Source organism: Lactuca saligna, chromosome 3 (genome assembly GCF_052625555.1).
Source record: "Lactuca saligna cultivar CGN05327 chromosome 3, ASM5262555v1, whole genome shotgun sequence".
NCBI lineage: Eukaryota > Viridiplantae > Streptophyta > Magnoliopsida > Asterales > Asteraceae > Lactuca > Lactuca saligna.
Window position 1 is genome coordinate 181,679,809 of NC_136419.1, and position 18,620 is coordinate 181,698,428.

Here is an 18,620-nt window from a genome sequence, read left to right on the forward strand (position 1 = left end):
TCGAACCCTAATTGGGGGAGAGCCGGGTGCAGTATGTAAGAAACCAAAGATTTGTCAAGAGTGGTTATAAGTGAAGTATAGAGATATGCTCTAAGAAATCATGAGACCAGAGGTGTCGGGGATCGAGGAAAAGGGTCAGAGTGAGTTAATGCGGGAAGTACTTGAGGAGGAGAACGAATGTATCCATGACAGGTGTTTGGTGTCGTTACAAGTAGATAGAGAATGTTTGGGTCGGTATGCGCATCCTTGTTTGGATTTTGAGCGTCGGAAGAAGGTTTCGGAGAATTATCAGCATACTTCGTAGCGTTAGCGTTTTCTCGTTTTCCAAATCGAGAAATTAGATGCACCGAAGTTGTAAGGTGGGAAATGTAGATCTAATTATGGGGTTCAGAGGAAATGTATTATTGTGTCTGCATGATGTTTGGGGTAGGAGATCAGTGGTTGTGGCAGTATTATGGGGGACACAGAGAATACATTATCCAGGTAAGAATTCGAGTATACTCTTCTATGGTGATGTATTTAGAGGATTAGGGTTATGGAACCCTTTTGTGGATAGATTGAATGTTACCCAAGTCCCCCAAACGATTGTAACCCCGTGTTGGGACCCTTGGAGGTCCAGAATATCCCATGCCTGTGCATCTCGGGAGTTGGTGAAGGTTTTGGATTGAAATCCTTATGCCTTAGGTCAACATGTGAATTATAAGTCTTGGGGTGTAGCATGAGCACCGAAGTTAGGACCTTACGTAATGGACCAGTCTAGGAAGGCCAGTCCTATGAATGGTCGGAGCAGTTCAGACCTTAGGAAGCAGTTTGAGCGGCTGCATGGCATGGACTCGCCGAGTCAGATGAGCAGACTCGGCGAGTAGCTTGAAGAATAGCTGGGACTCGTCGAGTTGTTCTTCAGACTCGGCGAGTGGAGTCGGGGTGGCCCCGCGATTCTTCCAGGAGTAACTCGTCGGGTCAAAGAGGATACTCGACGAGTAGAAGGGGAATCTTAGAGGATTGGAGGACGACCAGACTCGTCGAGTCGCCAGGGTACTCGCCGAGTCCAGTCGAGTTGACCGTGGACCGTTGACCAGAGTTGACCTATGTGTGATTTCTTAGGGTCAGTTGTCTTGAAAGATAAAAGTGTTAATAAAGGACGTACGACATTATCCAGGGAGTCTGTAGCTCGGCGGATCGATTTCGAGTGGTTTCAGGAGTTGCTAGCTCTCAGTATCCACGAGGTGAATCTTCTCACTATACTGTACCCGGAAGGGTTTGACTGTGTGACCGGAAGGTCGGATATGATATGTGTTATATATATGCTATGAATGGAAATATAGTTGCTATGCGTGCTATGTATGTTTTATGGGCCGGAAGGCAATGTGTTATGTGACAGAAAGGTCAGGTATGATATATGAGATATGTGCTATATGTGTAGAGTAAATGTATTATGTGTTGTATATGTTTATGGGCCGGAAGGCAATATGTTATGGGCCGGAAGGCAATATGTTATGTGATCGAAAGGTAGTATATGATATGTGATATATGTGCTATATGTGGTTAGTTATTTGTTATGCGTGTTGTGTATGTTTATATGGGCCGGAAGGCAATGTGTTATGGGCCAGAAGGCAATACGTTATATGGGCCGGAAGGCAATGTGTTATAGGCCGGAAGGCAATACGTTATGGGCCGGAAGGCGATTATCTCATGGGTCGGAAGGCATTGTGCAGTGGACCGGAAGGTCAGGGCCTGGAAAGGCGTATGTGCGTAAGGTGTATATTGGGGAACTCACTAAGCTTTGTGCTTACAGTTTTTTATGTTATGTTGTTTCAGGTTCTTTCAGTAACGCGGGATGGCACCGGCTCGATTGTACACACCAAAGAAAGAATTGTATTTAGGAGGATCCTGGTTTTCTATTAAGTGAAAATGGAACTATGTTTTGTAATTCAAATATGAATGAGATTTTAAACAAGTGTTTTAATATTAAATTGATTATTTAACTGAAAATTTTTCCTTGAGAATCACGGTGTTACAATTTGTTAAAAGTGAAACTGAAAACCACAAAAATCTAATTTCTGAAAATTCTGTGGAGTTTGCTCGATTGTCCCAACAAAAGTCCCCGAAATTAGTAGAGAAAGCTGTTGTGTATCAAAAGGTCAGGACCACTCCGAATCAAGTATACAAGGTGACTGGAGTAACCGAACATCAAACAGCTGAACTCACAGCTATTGTTAACGAAGACAATGTTGATGGCTGTGATGAGTACTTCTGTGAAGCTCCAATTGATAATGCAAACGAAACCATTGGATTGTCTGAAAGAACCTCCTGGATGAGCAAAGGAAGATACATCCCTGAACCATTGAACAAGCCGGATAATTTCAATGAGCCAAGTACGAGTGGTACGAAAGATATTCCTCAGGAGGATGATCGTTCGGCAAAAGAAGATATTCCTTCCACTCCCTCAGCTCAAAGTAGAACTTCCTCAAATATTCCTTCTACTCCCTTAGTGCAAACTGGATCTTCTTCAGATATTCCCTCTGATCCCTCGGCTCAAAGTAAAACTCCTGATGTTCAAAAGGAACCAGCCAAGGAGACAACGAAAACAAAAGCGAACGTTCATCATCAACCTAAGCAGATGAGGAATAAGAAGATAGAAAGGAACCAAAGATATAGGAAAAACCTTTCTGAAAGGAAACAATTCTGGCACTCCCAGAATGCATACTACTCACACCAAGACAAGAATCTGAAGTATGAAAACAATCCTGTAAGAAAGCCTGAATGTTCCAACAACCGAAAGCCAAGGTTCGGTTCACAAGAAAATACCAACCGAAGGCAAAGGTTCAGTTCTGAAAATGACTTCAACCGAAACCAAAGGTTCGGTTCCAAGAACAACTCCAACCGAACGCAGAAGTTCGATTCTGAAGTCAAAAGAGAACAAGACTCTAAGGTCAGTCCCTCCAATGATCAAAAGCAAAAGGGTCACCTAGAGTCACCAGCCAGGAAGTCCTCTCAATCCAAATCCTCTCCTAATTCTTCTCGTTCTTCTAATTCCTCTACTTCCACCGATTCATCTCCATCTTGCTCTAAAGCTAATTCCGCTTGTTCTCAAAAATCTCATTCATCAGCTGAACAAAAGGGAAAGCAGAAGGTCAATGAATCCAAACCAAAGTCCAAAACGAACTCACCCAATCCTAACAAAATAAAAGTCTTTACCATTAAAAAGAAAGATGAAACAACTCTAATAAAACGAACATATCTAGTTGACATCTCTCTTACTATTCCTGTTCCCATGAAAAGCTCACATGGACCCAAGAAACTTTGGGTTCCTAAATCTGCTTAATTTTTGCAGGTTATAAGTGACGAGCAGTTTGACAAAGAATGGTACATCGATAGTGGCTGCTCGCGTCACATGACAGGGAGGAAAGAGGAGCTCAGGGAATACAGATCTCTTGCAAATGGTGGCAACGTCAAGTTTGGAAATAACTCTTTCGGCACCATAAAGGGATATGGAATGATAACAAATGGAGACTTCACTATAAGGAAGGTGGCTTATGTGGAAGGACTCCAACACAACCTCATTAGTGTATCTTAGCTTGTTGGAGGTACAGGTCTCAAAGTCTCATTCGATGATGAAGGTTCTGAAATCATAGAGAAAAAGACAAAGAAAGTGATTCTCAAGTCAGAGCGAAAGGGTGAAATGTTTCCTCTAAACATGAAACCCATCAAAGGAAACCCAACCATATACCTGTTATCAAAAGCTCAATCCGACGAAAGCTGGTTGTGGCACCGAAGACTCTCTCATCTCAATTTTAAAGATATCAACCGTCTTGTCACTGGAGGTCATGTTAGGGGTCTTCCATTGCTCAAGTTCGACAGAGAGCATTTGTGTGCTGCATGCGAAATGGGGAAGCAGAATCGTCAAAGTCACCCATCTGTAATCAACACAAAAGTTGTTGAACCACTTGAATTGCTTCATATCGATTTGTGTGGTCCTTCATCTTTCAAAAGCATCGGTGGTAGCAAGTATATTCTTGTTATTGTTGATGACTTTTCACGATTTACATGGGTGTTCTTTCTAAAGCTCAAATCTGAAGCGACTCAAAAACTGAAAGTGTTTATCAAGCAAATTGAAGTCCAGCTCAAGAAGGTCGTTCGCAACATTAGGAGCGACAATGGTCTTGAATTCAAGAACAGGGAGTTTGAAGAGTTTCTTGCAGAAAAGGGAATTAGTCACAATTTCTCAGCTCCCTACACACCACAACAGAACGGAATAGTCGAAAGGCGAAACCGGTCTTTGTGTGAAGCTGCCCGAACTATGCTAAGTTTTGCCTCCTTACCTCTGTATTTTTGGGTTGACGCTATTTCTGCTGCTTGTTTTACACAGAACAGGTCCTATCTCAACAAGCGATTCACGCTCACACCATATGAGATATTCAACAATAGAAAGCCCAATGTGAAATTTTTCCATGTGTTTGGCTCAAGGTGTTTCATCTTTAACTCTAAAGAACACCGCAGCAAGTTTGATGTCAAAGCCGACGAGGGAATTTTTCTGGGTTACTCACTCACATCCAAGGCGTACAGGGTCCTAAACAAGCGTTCGAGAAGGATTGAAGAGACATACTATGTGACCTTTGACGATAGCTATATCAAGAAGCTACAGGCCAAAGAAGACACCACTGGGGAAATCTTTCCTCAAACTGGCCAAGTCGCAGTCTCAATCGCCAATTTATAAAAGAAATTTCTGGAACTCTTTGACGAACCGGAAAAAGCTTCTCTCTCAGAAACAAGTGCAGCTAACAACAAAGTTGATCATATGAAGCAGATTTTCGAAGATGCTGCAAGAAGAATGCATGAAGGAGAATCGCCCACTGATGAATCTCCATCCAACAATGCTTCAGTCGAGGGGGAGCCACGCTCTCATGTTGAGGGGGAGCCAAGCTCACAAGTCCAGGGGGAGCCAAGCTCTACAACTTCAACTGAAGGTACTTCACCAACTGAAGGTGCTTCTCTAACCGAAGATACCCCTCCAAACGCAGGTGCTTCAATGCCTGAAAGTCCAGCACCACAAGAAACCCCTGAACCTCATGTTTCTCAAGACTCATCAATTGAGGGGGAGCATGATGATATGACGCTTGATTACGATAGCCAATCTGAGCCAGAAGAAATGATCAACGGTGAACTAGACCCAACCTTTGATCCGAATTACCCTCCTCTTACCAAATGGACCAGATATCATCCAATCTCTCAAGTAGTTGGTGATGTATCTGAAAAGGTTCTGACCCGATCTCAACTGAAGGCAAAACAGACATCCTTATTTTCAAAGGTTGAGTTTTGTATGTTTAATTCATTCGTCTCAAAAGTTGAACCGAAGATAGTGAACACTGCCCTCGATCACTTTGATTGGGTCCAAGCAATGCAAGACGAACTGAACGAATTTGAAAGGAACAAAGTTTGGCGCCTAATTCCAACCCCTCCAGATGCTTCGGTTGTTGGTCTCAAATGGGTTTTTAGGAACAAAATGGACAAGGAAGGTAATGTCATAAGGAACAAGGCTCGTCTGGTTGTTAAGGGATACTGTCAGGAGGATGGGATAGACTATGAAGAGACTTTCGCTCCAGTAGCTAGGCTAGAATCTGTTAGAATATTCCTGGCCTATGCTGCTCACAAAAACTTTGAGGTTTTCCAAATGGATGTCAAGTGTGCATTTCTCCATGGAGAACTTGAAGAAACTGTGTATGTAGAGCAACCTCCAGGGTTCATGAACGAAAAGTATCCAAATCATTGCTATATTTTGGATAAAGCTGTGTACGGCCTCAAACAAGCTCTGAGAGCCTGGTATGAAACGCTTACAAAATTTTTAAAAATGTCTAAATTTAAACAAGGTTCGGTTGACCCAACCTTCTTTCGCAAAAAGGAAGGTAACCACCTTATGATAGTTCAAATTTATGTCGATGACATCATCTTTGGCTCCACGAATCCCAGCTTAACAGCTGAATTCAGAAAGTTGATGGAGACTAAGTTTGAAATGAGCTCAATGGGTCCTATTAACTTTTTCCTTGGTTTAAACATAAGACAGGGACCCGAAGGCATTTTTATTAATTAGGAAGCTTACACAAAGACTCTCCTAGTGAAGTTTGGCATGATGGGAGACTCAAAAGTAAAAGTCCCAATGGCATTCGGCACCAAGCTTACCCCATCTCTAGACAAACCGGCTATCGATATCACGCTCTATCGTCAAATGATAGGCTCACTGATGTATCTAACTGCTAGCAGGCCTGATATCATGTTTTCTGTGTGTTATTGTGATCGATTTCAGGCAAACCCACGTGAACCTCATATGCTTGCAGTGAAGAACATCTTACGCTATCTCAAGCGAACTACCTCCTTAGGTCTATGGTATCCATCCAACTCAGGCTTCTTCGTTCAAGCCTATTCTGATGCTGACCTTGGAGGATGTGGACTCGACCGTAAATGCACAACTGGTGGCTGTCAATTCCTTGACGGGAAGTTGGTCAGCTGGCAATCCAAGAAACAAACGTGTGTGTCGCTGTCTACTGCTGAAGCGGAATACATTGCCGCAGCATCCTGCACATCACAAGTGATTTGGATCCAAAGTCAACTTCGAGACTATGGACTCAATGTGAAGAAGATCCCACTATATTGTGACTCTGAAAGTGCAATTAGGATCTGTCATAACCCAGTGCAACACTCTAAAACCAAACACATAGCACTGAGGTATCACTTCATCAAAGATCATGTGGAAGATGGAAATGTCGAAGTTCACTTCGTAAGAACCACTGATCAACTAGCTGACGTCTTTACCAAAGCTCTTCCAGAAACATCATTCAATAAAATATTGCAAGGGCTAGGTATGATGGAATCAGAGTCAGTACCTCACACTACCTCTCAACCTCAAACGTAAGAAGCGAAACCAACCGAACGTTCGGGTTCGGTTCAATCATCTGACTCGCTCATTACTTCAAAGGTAGTTTTTCTGTTTTGTATATTTCTTGTACAATTTTTTGGAACTGAAACCAACTGAAGGTTCGGGTTCGGTTTTTCAAAATTTTCCTAAACCGAAACCAACCGAAGGTTCGGGTTCGGTTTTCCAAAATTTTGTGGAACCAAAACCAACTGAAGGTTCGGGTTCGGTTTTTCAAAATTTTCCTAAACCGAAACCAACCGAAGGTTCGGGTTCGGTCTTTCAAAATTTTCTAGAACCGAAACCAACCGAACGCTCGGGGGATATATTTGCTGAATTACTTAAGTGTCCCTAGAAGCATGTTGCTGTATGTGTCCCAAGCCTCATAAGATTTTGAATAATAGCCTTCATGACCTGGTATACACAAACCTTGTCTTCCCAATAAGGCTAACACATTTATTCACATCGTGTGCTACCTCACTCTTTTCTCACTTGAGTTAAGAGTTTCCTGCTTGGTCCTTATTTACGCAGCAGAGGTACTATATCTTCTTACACCATCTCCATAACTCTTCTCCACTACATTCGTTTCATCATCGTAACCCTTGAGACTCTCAGAAACTACCACTGAGGTTTATGGTTACACAACATCTGTGTTTATGATCTTAGTTTCGTACCACTACGAGCTGAGTGAAACCCAAAATACAACACCAACGAATTGACGGTGACCAATTAATTTGCTCAAGTTTTCACCAATGCATTGACGGATGTACCTTTATAATATCTCAATTTTTTCTTTTGCATGATTCCCATGAAATTGTTACACACCATAACGTTTCTTCCCAAGGGATCCAGTTTTAAATTTTTATCTGAGATTTTATATTAATCCAAGCCAATACAAAATCAATTCCTACCTACTTGTTCAACAGGCTACACCGGTCTCACAAGTACTTTGTTCATTTTCTTTCTTATATCAAGAATAGAATTGATGAATCAAAGCGCAACCACCCTTAAATAGCCTAATTAAAAGAAGCCTTTCAACACTTATTAATAAGTGTTTGATCGTAATTCAATGGGATTCCACACTAACACTTTGAGGTCTCTCTTGACCTTGAAGGAAGAGATTCGTGCCCGGGATCATCAGTTTCGTGTCATTATTGACATCACAGAATATCCTTAAAAGAGTTGCTTTATTTCTTTTTCGTTTACACTCTTTGCACGAAAATCCTAGATTTTCCAAAATTCCGTTACTAATTATTTACAGGCTGGATTATTACTGGATGGTTAATAATGAAGTTGTGGTCAAAAACTATCCACGTAGGTCATTAATTCAAAACTACCGTTTAAAAGGGATAAGACGAAAAGTTGCTGACTCGGCGGGAGTTAAAGGGATAAAAATTCAAACGACGGTAAAAAGAAGGCGCGCGTGAATTTGAAACGGCCGCGTTTTTCCTGACACTTATGGACGCGTGTGCGATATCGAAGCGTCATTTCTCTGGCATTAAAGGCGCGTGTGGAAATGGAAACGGTTTCTCTCTCTGCACCGGCGCTTATTGGGCGGCGTAATCCTAGGATACTAACACTCTCTCTCCTACGTGATCATCGCACGCCCCAACTGTCACCAATTTGTCACTCAAAACCCTGTTTCGTATTTCCATAAGAGATTTGAAACGATTTTTCTCTCTCCTATCACCCACTATAAAAAGCCGTCTACACCACAATTTACCTTTTTTACTGCCTCCAAAATTTCCAAAGCACAAATACTCCCAAACACTCTCCCGTTCATCTTCTTCTCCAAACCTGCAACAATGGCTGAAACTTCTTCTGTTCATGCAACTTCACAGATTCTTCCCATCCGACCTCAACAATGTCTCATCATTGATCTTAACCCGCTGGCGTATGATTCCTACATGTCGCCGGTCATTGAATGCCTGAAGTATTCACAGCTTGCACCTGCACTATCCAGAATTGAAACTGTGCCAATGGTGGCCCTATCGCAGGTCTACGCGATGGCTTACTACGACAAGGCCGTTGACAAGGTATTTTTCGAGCTTGCAGAACACAAGACCTCTGTTTCACGCCAAAGGTTCTGCACTATACTGGAGTTTGCCGTTGACCCTTCAAGAGTTCATCCGGATACGATTCCGATCAGCCATTTGTATAACATGTTTTACAACATGGGATACACAGAGGTTCTTACCTCTGTCGCCAAGTTTAAAAAGTCTTGCCTGCCGCCCCAGTGGAATGGTCTTTTTACAGTCCTTTTCAAGGGCCTGTCGGAGAGGAGCTCAGGATCTGACGGTGCAAGTCGTCTTTTCCTGTCGATAATGTATGGGGCCTACAACGGGATAAACTTGGACTATGGGTTTGTCCTATGGCAACAGCTGATTCAGAGCCTCTCTTCCTCATCCCGACACTCTGAGGTGTCGTTGGCCCGGTTCTGGATCTTGATAACAAGATGGGCCATGGACAAGTTTGATGTTCCAACTGCTGATGGTGCATCGATGTCTTCTATTGGTACGTTCCATACCAAGAAGATCATCGTCTCAGATGCATCAAAATTTTCCTTCATTGGCTCCATCCCGGAGACAATGTATGGTAATGTGCCCTCCGACAGCAGACTGATCCGGACGATCAAGGAGTTTAGGCCATCTGGTCCGAGGGAACTGACACCGGACATGCTGAGATCAATTCATGATGCCGACAAACCGGTGGGCAGGGGCAAAAAGGCAGAGAAGGGGAAGCAAGTGTCCAAAGCTCCAAAGGGACCTTCTCCCAAAAAGAGGAAACAACCGAAGGCTGCTTCATCCCCACAGCCGAAGAGAAGGAAGACCCAACAGAAGCGAAAGCTACTTATTCCCTCCTCTTCAAGCGAATCTGAGGGTGGAAGTTCGGACTCTGAAGGATCTCACGGAGACGAATCTCCACAACGAGGCAACACACCACCTCGGTCCCCAACCCCAGAGATGGAACCTCATCAATCTCCAGTTCCTTCACCTCCACCGACTATTCCTATTTCCATTCCCACCATAAACCCCACTATTCCTCCAACCTCTTTCCCTATACCTCCACCCATCTTTACCACATCAACCGAAACACCACCAGTTACCGAAACCCCTCCAGTAACCGAACCACCACAAACCAAACCCACAACACCCCCAGCTTCACCACCCCCTCCATCTCCAGAAGACGCCTCCGATGGCGACAACCAATACCTTGGTGGGGATCACATGAACTTCGATTCGGTCTACTATAGTCCGTTTCAAGTTCAAAGTGACGAGGAGGATGATGCTCCAGTGACAAAGAAGCATCTCCGAGAGCTAAACAAGAAGGTTGATCTACTTCTCGCCTCCTCCACCAACCAGCAGTCATTTCTTTCTGAAGCTGCCCTTCAGAAGATTGTTGACGCCTTTTCAAGGGCTCAACATGATTCGATGGCTTCAGCAACTGCTGCAATCGATGCCTCCACCCGAGCCTGTGAGGCCGCGACCGAAAAAGTCGATAAACTATTCACCGACGCTTCCGTCCTGCTAAAGTCCTTGCTGGAAAGCGCCGACGCCACCAAGACAACTCTGGAACCGATTGTTCAACAATTGACCAAGTTTGTCTCGACGGAGCTGTCTTCGTTCGCTACACTCCGACAACATATCAGCGACGACAACTCGGCACTTCGTGCCTCCATCGATGCCCGCCTGGCAAAGCTACAAGAGGATCTTGCAGCCGAGAATTCTCTGATGGACGTCTTGGCGAGTAAAACAACCGCCCTCAAGGTCAAGAGCACGCAACTTTCCAACTCCCAACAACAATTGGCAGTTCTTCGATCCGAAAGGGAGGTAATAAAGACGTGTGTTTCGGATGTCCACGCAGCGTTATCAAACATCCTGGAAGCACACGACCCCATCCTAAACCATTCGGTGAGGCGTACCCTCGCTGAAAAGCTCTCTCCAGCCATGGACCTTTTAAGCAAGATTGAAGGCCTACCGAGTTTCGTGTCCATTCCGACACAAGGGGGAGATGAGAAGAAGGGATCGACACCACCTCCTTCCTCCAAAGCTACTCACGCAACCGAACCACCCTCTGCTGATCATGCTTCGGGTTCAGGTGTGAGGAACAAGGGTAAAAACATAGCTGAGGAAGATGAAGATGAAGATGAAGACAAGGAGACCATTGCCGACATGTTAAAAAGAAAGAATAGTCGCAATGCTGAGGCGATGCCAGTCGTGTGGCGCGTGAGGCTGAAGAAGCCGAACGCAAGCAAAAAGAAGCCCACGATCTCCTTGAGAGCCGAAAGCTGCTCTTCCCTGCCTGGACCAGGGAACGTATGATAAAAGAGGCCATAGAAACTCCAAGCATATTATGGCTCGAGCCGGTTATATCATTCGACTGCAACAACACTGTCGATTCGCAATTTGATATGCCGCTGACTCGAAAGGCGTTCATCTTCCACGCCTTCTCTAACATTTTCGAAGTCCCGCATCCGAACGATGAGCTTGACAGGGAGCTCATTGACTTCTACCTGGAGGCTTCTCGTCCTCAATATCTTACCTGGAGCGCCCAGAAGATTGTAAACGTTCGGGTGCTGAAGCCTTATGCCGTGGGGAGATTCACAAATGTTAAGTTCAAGCTCATCCGAGGATCTGCAAGAACTGCCCACATCATCTCCCTGGCGGATCTGCCCAATCTAAATCCTCATGACTAGATTGTCTTATACAATATCCTTTTGACTGATGAAACTGAATATGGTCCCATCATAGACCATGTCAAAAGGATGTTGGCCTGCTATATCATGGAGGTTGTCCTAATGGATCAGGAGATCGCCACAGTTTTCAAAAGGAAACCAAAGATAACACATGTGGGATCGGCCAGTGATCTAAACCAAATGCAAATGGGTAAAATTGATCCGAGGCGAAACTCAGTAATGTTCACTAGAGCCGAAGGACAGGAATGTCTCTTCGCTTTAGCTGACAAACACCTTTACACCACAGCTTGCTTGGAGCACATCTTATCAATTATCAAGTGGTGTAAAGACAATTCGGCTGATGACATCAAGTACTTCAATGATATGATCAATTGGTACATCCGGTTTAGACAGACCATCCTCTCCATAATCAAGTGTCTGTTTAGCACCGTGAAGAAGAAGGTACCAGCTTCAGCTGCCGGCCCAAGTAAAAAGTGAAGGTCTCGCTCCAAATTGACGCAAAGGGGGAGATTGTTGGGCTGAAGTTTTATTTTGATGTTGTGTCTTTTGGGCTCGTTAGTTTAGCCATGTATACTCCGGTTTGGGCCTGTCCAACCGAGAGCCTTTTATGTATTGTATATAAGTTAATGCTTGCATGCATATTAGGTCAACAACGAGATAGAGGTTTACGATATAGATTTTACGTTTAGCGATTCATCTAGAGAAAAGCAGGTTTCTTTAATCGTTCTTGTAACCTCTCAATCCTCTACAGTTGATGTTCTTAATCGAGCTCTTCTGAGGATTTTGTTTAAATCATTCGACACGTTTGATTCAATCTTGTCTTGTTCTAATTATTGTGTTCTTACTGTTTTATATTCATATACTTGTTCAAGATCTAATCGATCTTCATAGATTAATAGTTATTTTAATCCCATCATAGCCTTAGAAATCTAAACGAAATTCGTAGAATACGTTAAACAGAGAGCATCCATAAAAAGAATGCCCAAATCTGACTTTGTAAGAAGAAGTTATGATTTTTCGAAGTTTTGGCTTAGTAGTGTACAGCCCGAAGTTCAAATATTAGATCGAACGGTTTTTAGACGACATAACCTAAAAGAGAATCGAAGATCTTATTATTTGTAGCGTAATAATAAAAAGACAGACGAAAATGGACGTCGGATGAAGAAGTTACGAATTTTTAACGACCAATCCTGTCGCAGCCTATTAATAATATAACTTTTAAATTAAAGTCAAAATTAGCCGACGGAGTCTAAATAAAAGTTGTAGAGTACGTTCCTGCCTATGCGTGGATATAAATAATGCCAAAAATGGAGCTTATATGAGAAAGATACGAATTTTTGAAGTTCACACTCGATTTTGCGAGACATGATACGAAGTCGCTGACGTGGCGCTTTCCTAGCCATCCGATGATGATCGCAGAAGTCGGCTCGGATCATGACACGTAGCCCCCTCGCTACGCCCAACATCCGATCTTGTACGCGCCGTGTTCGCATAGCCTTGCTCGGTCCAGGAGAAGCCACGTCGCACCACCGAGCCTTCGCCACCTAGCCTTCTTATCCGAAGTTACGCCCCGCATAACCTGCTGAATGCCCAATGTTCCGTAGCTATTATCCCCTATAAATACATGCGAGGGTTATCGGATTTTCCACACCAGTTCACTTCTCTCTCTAAAATACTTTCCCTCTCTAGGGTTTTTAACCCTCCATAAAGTCTAGGTGAACCCCTAGCACCCAAGGGAATCCCCGAGGCTCCCGGAGTCCCGAGAAAAAGGGTCTTTCGGTTTCAAAACACTGCTCCAAGCAAAGCCCAGTTTTCTTTAAAACTAGCTGTAAGTGAGCTACGCATACGCAACTTTTAATATAGCTTTTAAATAAGTATAGGATTGTTATTATGACCTTAGAATAATTATTTAGGCTATTATTATGGGTTATATAATGCCGTTATAGTGTCTTTTTAACCACTTGCGGTACGGGGGTTCTAGTTTGGAGGGCCGCTTGGGTTGCTGGATTCATAAGTGCTTTTATAACGAAATGATCCTGCCATCCGGTGTTTCATGTCTGGCCTCGTCTGTATATAGTGGGTGAAAAGTATCGTGTCGCGCTTTTATAATAGTAATAGTAGCCAGACTATTAATTAGTCGCGGTTACCGTCAAACTAAACCCTAGTGGTTTTTATAATAGGTTTTGTCAAGGAAAATTGTTTTGAGAGTATCGAAGCACTGTCCGAGTGCTGAGTCACCACCTTTCAAGTGAGTGCACAGTTACTTTTAGCTTACACATAGATATGAAGTAGTTATATAAACTACGTGCTGTGTGTGCATATTATCTGTATACTTGTTATCTATGCTGGATGAACAATTTTATACATGTTTTAAATGATTTAAACTGTATACGTATTTTATATCTACAAAATGTGTTGGGTAAAACATGGGTAGATGTAATAGTTGTTGTGTGACAAAATAAAATGATGAGAGACCTCGTTATAGATGTTATTGATGATCTAGTCATCTAGCGGAGTATAGATGACGACCTCGGACTATTCTAGACAGTCCAGTGGAACACTAGCAGACTCGCAACCTGTAGATGTTTATTTGAACTGTGTGTTTATTTGAACTGTGTGCTCACCAGGTGTACTCCATCCCCTACATGGTTGCCTTAAGGACATTTATTGCTGAGGAATCCCCTTAGCAGTAGTGTCCATCCCGATGAAAGTGCTTACACCAGGTCCCTTGTGTTAGATGTTTTAGGGACGTAAAGTGAGGATAACGAGAACGGGTAATCGGGTTTGTTTGGTTTGATAAAGTTAATAAACTTATTTATTGTGGGTTGAAAACCCTATGTGCTCACCAGGCTCCTAAGCCTGATCCACTCAGTTTCTTGTATTATAGGTAGTGGTGCATAAGCATAGATGTGATGTCTTGGGATGAGAGATTAAGGGATTTTAGGCCTGTAAATACGGAATAATGTAGTAAGGCCTATGTTGTATTGTTTATGCTTATGATCTGTATCGAACATGACATCCCGAGTCTTTTTAATGAAACACATTTCTATGGAAATGCTTTTGATAAATCTTTATCATATTTTGTTTTTAGACAAATTCCGCAACACTGTTATTTACAATGTTACTCTTATTTTTAAATAAAGCATAAACAAAATCGGTCTTTTCTGGCTGTGAAAATGGGGATGTCACAGGCTAGATGGCATCATAAGGAGAAGAAGAAGTCATGGAGGGACAGTGGCAATGCTGAGGTCGCTGGCAGCCATGGGTGGTCGGAAAGTGAGCGAAACCGATGGTGGCGGCTGAAGGATCATACTTGGCGGCTGTTGCATCCCTTCATTAGGGTTAGGGTTTAGATAGCATATATACCCAATGCCTTACAATATTATAGCCATAATGGTAGAAATGGTCCCTCCATAGAAATATCCTTTCATATCAAGTCTATAATTTACCCTTTTAACCCCTGATCTTATAATTCTTTTCATAATTAATCCAACAGTTACTAAACAGCCCCTCCTCTACAATTTATTTTTCAAATGTGGTCCATATGTTACCATTAAACCCTTAGCTTCCAAAATCTCTTCAAATTAAGTCCCCATAATTCATCAAGTAATCCCTACCTTCACAAATATTTATAAAATCAATCTGAAACTTATACTTTTAACCCCAACTTTTAAATTATGACAATTAGCTCCTCATGACCAACACCCTACTACATAATTATTGATTTTAGGCGTGCTATACATTCATTAATTAGTTAATTTATTTATGAAATAAACGGGGCGTTACAGCTCTCCCCTACTTAAATTAGATTTCGTCCTTGAATTCATTCTTTTCCATTCTTTACATGCCAAACCACTAAAGTGACATGATCACCATCGTGGCCACACCCTAATCTTCCCAGGGTAGTTGTGGCCAATCTTCGTAAAGCCCTAAAATCAGCAGGTGAACGAATTCCTCGCAACAAGATCACATCCGCTCCATCTGAAATCTGTTGTCTAGTGATGGCTGAATTCCTAACAGACCCTTCATACTAAATCATTATCGTTGAATCCATTCTGTTTATCCCTTAACTGGCTACTCAACTTCTAATAGCTTGAGTTTCCCACTATAAAATAGGATCAAATTCCTAATTATCCATGGAGATAAATTATACTTAGCCAAGGCTTAGCTAATCCCGCTGTGAGTGACTTATCAATTCCCAATCAACTAGCTATTCCATCCGTATTTTCAACCCAGAACACAAATACTAATACTGCCCAAACGCTGACACTACCCTCTTCATGTTACCAATCCTTTCCTAGAAACGGTAGTGCCTTGAACTCCAAAGTTCATCCCTAGACAATTGTCGACCATACTTGAACCATGATAGAACCACTAAACGTTGCCTTCAGTGAAGAACTATCGCTCTAACCCTGACCGAGTATCCTCTAAATAATACTCCTACACAGATCCCAACAAAGATCTGGGATGATAACGGTACACATGGAACCCACTCTACAAGATGTGTCCCTCTGTGGGTTCATCAAGGACTTTTCGGCATGTAGGATGGCATATATGATCCTTGATAACCCAAACACTAGCAGAAAACCAACCCGAGATCTAAATTATCCAAACTCACTCACAATTCCAAAGAGATACATATTCCCAATATCCACCTAATAGTAGAAGAAGATGAGATACCCGCAACTTCTGGAGGAATCCTGATCACCTTCTACTGACATAACCGACCCCGCTACACTTGTAGCATCCTAAACCCTTGGAATGTCAAACTCCCCTGTGTACTTTCTTGTACGTGCTACACTGACTCCGGCCCTGTTGGCCTTTTACCCGATGATCAGATGTCATGGGTCTCTTCCCGGGACCATCTACTATACACGCATGGCACAAACCTCTCTTCTCAAAGTGCTCTAAATCGTTCTTGCATATGCAACTTCTTGGAAATCATATCCTTCAGGGTCTGACGCCCTGCCACGCTCACTAGCTCGCCTGCCAATGGCTAAGCTGCAATAACTGGAACATCCTCTATCCCCCAAACTGGGTCATAAACTTCTCCCCGAAGCTTCTAAGATTCCCCAAGACTCTCACCGATTCGAGTATGGATCCTGTCCTTTCAGTATTATGGGCCTAATACTACCTTAGACACCTATCCATACTTTACTCAACAATCCTCCCGAATCCTCCAAGTTAATTCCTCAAACTGATGCACCGAAGTCTCATTGAACCTCACTACTAACCCACCGAAACATATCCTAGGCTTTCCTAGGTTCCTGAACTCAAGTGCTGAAAGATTCCCAGTAATATCAACTAGCTACTTTGTGAATATTGCCACATGCAACAGAGATCAGATAATCCTTCGAGTAAAAGAGTCATCCCTAGAACGGTTAGACTCAAATGAAAGTTGTGCGATAGGGTCAAATCTATCACTCTGAGATTATCCAGCCTATGCCACATGTGAATTAGCATATTCACTTAATAGCCAGCTCATATTACTAAGAGTCCCACAAAGCACAAAGAAAGCACCATACATACAATGGAAAATATAACCATCATATTCAAATCAAATCTTTCTATCCTCTAATCAGGAATTTGTACATGCAATTCAAAGGCTCATACAATCAGGCATAACCTAAACATGCTATCCTATTACTCACTGATCAGTACTCGCATGCAAGTCTACAAGCACATACAATAGGCATATAAGGCATCCTCCTAGATCCTCAACCCTAATCTAGCATGCAATTCTCATAATCATATCATAACATAACATATCATAACATGTATGGGTATCTTAGGGAAAACTTACTTGAGCTCGGCTGATTGCACGCATCACACACCTTGTTATTTTCAAAGTTCTTTTCTCTTTTCAAAATTCATTTTAGAAAATGATTTTCCTTTTTGAAAATTTCCATACCAAGTCCTTAGTTTGAGTCCAGTCACACCAGAGAGTATGTCCGCATCCCTCAAACCAAGGCTCTAATACCAACTTGTAACATCCCAAAAATACAGGCCAAAAAATTCATTTTAATTAAGTTATTACATAAAACCATCAGTATAAAAACATTCATAATAATATCTCATGTCAAAACCAAAGTGTCAATAATCAAAACATAGTATCAGAAAACCATATCAGAGTGTAATCCCAAAGATCTCGTGAGCGGAAAACATGGTGTGATGCGCTACGATCAAGCCGACTCCTTTCCTTTGAAAATGAAGTACCTGAAACCAAAAGTAAAAACCGTAAGCACAAAGCTTAGTGATTTCCCCCATCATACCACATACCATACAACACACATACTGCCAAGTATATCCGAGTGTTGGCCTACCCCTTCGGAATCTTTCAACCGGTATCTGGGGACTGTTTCACCCCTATAACTACCACATAATAACATAGCATAACATACATAAATATACTGTCAAGCATATCTGGGTACCCGACTTACCCCTTCAGTATCTTTCAATCGGTACTTGGGAGCTAACTTCCCCTTCAGTATCTTTCAACTGGTAACTGGGAACTATTTCACGCCCTACCACTACCACATATTAACATAACATAACATACTGCTAGGCATCCATGGGTTCTGACGACCCCCTCAGCATCTTTCAACTGGTATCTGGGGACTATTTCACCCATACTATTATTAACACATATAACAAAGCATCCTAGCACATAGAGCATATCAGATTGTTGCAAACTAGACAATTATCACAAAGACAATCATCTAATACATAGTCACCTACTAGTGGGCCGACATTGGTGCCTTAGACCCACCTCTACTGGAAGATAACTCACCTCACACTGCTGAAGTCCCGCAGACACAAGCCCAACTGCTGGATGACAGGTTCCCGAACTGTCAACATCAAAATAATACCCAATTAATAATTGGGTTCCAATACATAACCATCAGTCCTTGCCTGGGGTAAAAGACTGCTTTACTCTAATCTTAGCTTGATCCAAGCCCAATGCCCAATCCAATGGCCCAATAGTCAACTATGAGTCAAAGCCCAACATATGGCCCA